Genomic DNA, 4641 nt, shown 5'->3' with positions numbered 1-4641 from the left:
GTTAATTCTACAGAGAGCGGAAATGTTAAAGTAAAAAAAAATGAAGCAAAGCAAAAAACATATAAGACAATTAGAATACTAGCACATGGGAGGAAATGTTAACATCTGAGAAGTGATAAGACAAAAGATTGATACGTTTTAATGGGTAAACAAATCTAAATTTCCACAGAGGAAAAAAGATACAACATCAAAAGACAAATTGTAAATCAGGAAGAATATTCACAACATATATAACAAAGCATGAGCTAATTTTCCCAATATAAAAATACCTCTTAAATATTAATAAAAGGAAGACCAACAACCCAATAGCAAAATAAAACTGACAAAAAACAAGAAAAGGTAGTCTATATGAAAAGAACTTCACGTGGTGTCTAACATACGAAGATGTTAGACATCAGCCTCATCGCTGATCAGAGAAACAGTGACATACCGGTGTCCGCCATCACACCAACCAACACCAAGAGGCTGGCCAAGACGCTGGGTCTGAGAGGAAGGTGCAGACACAGCACCGCACACAGTGCTGGTGTGAGCACATGTTGGTACAACTTCTTTGGAAGGGAATTATGAAATGGCAATCAGACATTAAAAATATAAGAGAAAAAAACACCTTTGACCCAGCAACTCTAGTTTCAAGACTTTGTCCTGGACATAATCTCAAATACATGTAGGATGTTCGCTCACGGTAATTTTTTTATTTGTAGTAGCAAAAATGGGAAATATTTTTTCCATTCGATTGGAAAAGGGTTCATATAAGAATTTTACATATAAGAAATATTACAAAGCCATTTTAAAAATAAGGGGGGTTTTATGGGCTCTGATATTTAAAAATTTCCAAGAGATGCTGGTGGGGGCATAAAAGTCTGAATGTTATACACCTACTAGTGCAAAAAGAGTCAAGGATGAGAGAGAGATCAGAGATTGAGATGCGACAGAGAGACAGACAGGCAGACAGAGACTATACACAGGACAAGTCTGGAAACTTCCATAAGAAGGTGGTAAGAGTAACTGTCTTTGGGGACACAGGTAAAAGAGAAACCTTACTTTGATTATATAGACTCTGTTACTCCTTGAATGTTACCATGTTATTGTTTTTTCTATAAAATTTGTAATGAAAACTATTATTAAGAGGATGAGATGCCTGGAGGGGGAAAACAAAGTGAGAATTAAAAGAATTCTTTCCAAGAAAAATAATAAAATCCCCTCCCCCAAGGACACTACTGACAAGTATTGTGTTCACCTTCTTCCAGAACTGTTCCCGTGTGCATACGAATGTGGTTAAATCAAACTTGGCTCTAAGTCATGAATCGTCATACTCGCCCCCCTCTCCCCACTGCTTTCCTTCACCGAAGCAAGCAGCCAGCCGGCTTGGGAAGTTCTCGCCCTGGAGGAGGCTGGGGGAGGTCTGGAAAGCAAGACTTCTTGGTTTTTGCTCCAAAAGACTAAGCCCACGGTGGACTGCAGAGGGTTTGCAGACCTAGAGGGGAGGGAAAAGGGTTCAGGAGCAAGAGACACTGAGAAAGACCTGGACAGAGTGTGGACTTGCGGGTCTGCCTCGCCGGGGCAGAGAACAAAGCAAGAGTGTCTGGTGGTTAGCAGCATCTACAAATTGCAGTCGGTAGAGGAGGGAGAGGGAAGCAGAGAAGCACGAGGCAGAGGAAAGGAGAAGTTAGCGCAGAGCCACAAGCTAAAAATACTCTGGAGGAGGGAGCTGAGTAATAATGCGATCAGATAAGAAAAGCAAGTACTTTCCATTCGTGTGAAGGGCATGAAAAAGCAGCTCACAGACAAGACAATGCCAGCGCGCTTATCCCCTGGAGAAAGCATTCTACCTCAAATGCCAATTAAAACAATACCGAGATGGCATCTTCCCCTATCAGACTGGTGAGCAAGGTGGATGCTAACCTGTGGGCGCCCCCGGGCAGGTGGGAGAAGGGCGCCCCCTTGTGGGCAGAGTCACCGGGAGGGGTGCAGGGGTGCAGCCTAGACACCAGTCCTTTCAGTCCCCGCCTGGACCTTTTGCAAACAGACTGGATCCCTCGGCAAAATATAAAAATGGCTCTGAACACTGTTAGAGACTGTGGAGAAACAGCCCGGCCCACTCCTCAGGTAACGCTCTGTTGTGTTACCCAAGCTTCAGCACATCATTCTAAATCACACGATTATTCCTCTGTCTTGATCTATCGCCTTGAAGCCAAATTGTCTCCATTGCTATAAAAGAAGTAAATTTAGCTCAACTTCTCTCTCCCCTTTCCTGTCTTCTAAGTTTTGTGATATTATTTATAGTTAATTTCTGCAGTCGGTATTTTTTTTTTTTTTTAATCCTCACCCGTGGATATTTTCCCATTGATTTTTAGAAAGAGCGAGAGGGAGGAAGTGGAGGGAGGGGAGAGACAGAGAGAAACATTGATGTGAGAGAAACACATCCATTGCTTGCCTCCTGCTGAGAAGGAGCCTGCAACCAAGGTGCATGCCCTTGACCAGAATCAAACCCAGGACCGTTCAGTCTGCAGGCCAATGCTCTATCCACGGAGCCAAACTGGCCAGGACAATAAATATTTATTAAGAACCTACACACAGTAGTCTCTTTTTTCTAGGCGCTCATTGTTCTTATGACTTTGTTAGTTTTATCTTTTTCTTGCCCATATGATTTTGAGAAATAGACTTGATCCTTTATTTTTCCCATCCACGGAAGCCATCTTAATTCACATTTTTAATTCAGGTCTTTGCAAGTGACTGAAGCTAGCTTGGACAAGCTTAAAAGAGTGGGAAAGCCCTGGCCGGTAGCTCAGTTGGTGAGAGTGTTGTTCACAGACGCCAAGGTTGCAGGTTCAATCCCTGGGTCAAGGCATACACAAGAGTCAACCAGTGAATACATAAATAAGTGGGACAGCAGATTGAGTTCCCCCCACCAAGCCAATAAATAAATTTTTAAAGGAGTGAGAGGTGCAAAGTCACAGCAAGGATGCAGCGCAGCCCTCACAGCCTCACGTCAAAACCTCGAGCTCCTCTCGGGCCAGGGGTCTCGGGTCCAAGGTGTCGATGTGGCTGGCGAGCCGAGTCCAGAGAAAGGGGCCTGTGGACACCAGGCTCTGGACGGGCTTCTACAGCACAAACGTTGCTGTTTCTTCGTTAGAAGGTGTTGTGCGAGAACGGACTTGTTTGGAGGAAAATCAGACGACGTGTCCCCTATCCCAACTGTGGAGTTACCTGGGCCAGACTGCCATGCCCAGAAGCTTGGTCTCTGTCCCTGGCAGCATCCAGAAGTTTCTTTGCAGCCACTCTCCCAGGCCAACCACTCCGCTCCTTTATATGCGGCCCTCGCTTGGTACCACAGAATCGGGTTTGTTTGTTGGGAAGGGCGTGCAAGAAAGTTGACCTCCCGACACAGGGTGCACGCCTGCCCCCTGGTGGCAGCCTCCAGCCGGCCCAGCAGGACCCGTGCCAGGCCCCAGTGGTGCTGGAGAGCCTACCTCAGAGCAGCAGGCACAGGGCAAGCACGAAAGAGCTGTGCACGTGGTAAAAGTCCTGTTTGTCAAGAGCGAGGGCCCTGGGCTCACTCCTCCCCAGCTTCACACCCCGCTCTGCCACGTGCTCGTGGGAAGCGTTGACTGCTGTAACAAACTGCACAGACCTGGTGGCTTTACCCAAATTGAAAAACAAGACAAATGTTATAGTAATATATAGAAATGTTTAAAAAATGCTTTACAATGTTAAAAAGGTTTGAGTTAACTTTCCTAAAGCCTGAAGTGTGATATTAAGGACACATCCCCCACTGCCCTGAGTGTGTGTACCCCACAGACAAGGACTTGAACTTCAGTCACTGGCTCAGAGGGACTTGCTACGATAACCGTGTGTGAGTGATGCACTCCCCCTAGATAACCACACGCAGTCCCTCGCCCTGTTTGAGATTAACATGTGTGCGCTGACGTCATTCACTGACAGCCGCCTGGATTGCTGCGGGTACGAACAGGCTTTAAAAACGGGTCCTGACCAGCTAACGGTGCTCACCTGTCAACACAGCCACAAAAGCAGGTCCTTCTGTCAGTCCGGTAAGCAATGCCGCTCCACGCTCCTCTCCCTGCCAGACAACAGAAGAACGGCTAGGACCTCCTGATCAGGATGCCACTGAGCCGAGACCGGTTTGGCTCAATGGATAGAGCGTCGGCTTGGGGACTGAAGGGACCCGGGTTCGATTCTGGTCAAGGGCATGTACATTGGTTGCGGGCATATCCCCAGTAGGGGGTGTGCAAGAGGCAGCTGATCGATGACTCTCATCGATGTTTCTAGCTCTCTATCTCTCTCCCTTCCTCTCTGTACAAAATCAATAAAATATTTAAAATAAAAATTAAAAAGAGGCAAATATTTAAAAAAAAAAAAAAAAAAAAAAAAAAAAAAAAAAAAGAAGAAGAAGAAGAAGAAGACGAAGAAGAAGAAGAAGCCACTGAGCTCTCGGGTGAGGAACGCGGCCCCCTGCATGCCGGACCGGACCGGCCCAGCTGCCGACGCCAGAGGACAGCACCTCCAGATCCCATCTGGCCTGTGCCCGCAGCACCAGGAATTGTGTGAGTAAGAAAGTGCTGTGTGATCTGCAACTGCCTGTATTTCATGTGGTGTCATTCCTCCGGCAGCTAATTGAACTAT

The 4641-nt window shown here is 46.3% G+C and overlaps 1 pseudogene; it reads left to right on the top strand.

The window, feature by feature from the left end:
* The first annotated feature begins 384 nt into the window (after positions 1-384).
* LOC118731520 overlaps positions 385-4641 on the top strand; it is a 38270-nt pseudogene continuing 34013 nt past the window's right edge.

The sequence above is a fragment of the Pipistrellus kuhlii genome, unplaced genomic scaffold, assembly GCF_014108245.1.
Source record: "Pipistrellus kuhlii isolate mPipKuh1 unplaced genomic scaffold, mPipKuh1.p scaffold_m20_p_31, whole genome shotgun sequence".
Taxonomy (NCBI): Eukaryota; Metazoa; Chordata; class Mammalia; order Chiroptera; family Vespertilionidae; genus Pipistrellus; species Pipistrellus kuhlii.
This window is presented reverse-complemented; position numbering and strand designations above follow the sequence as displayed.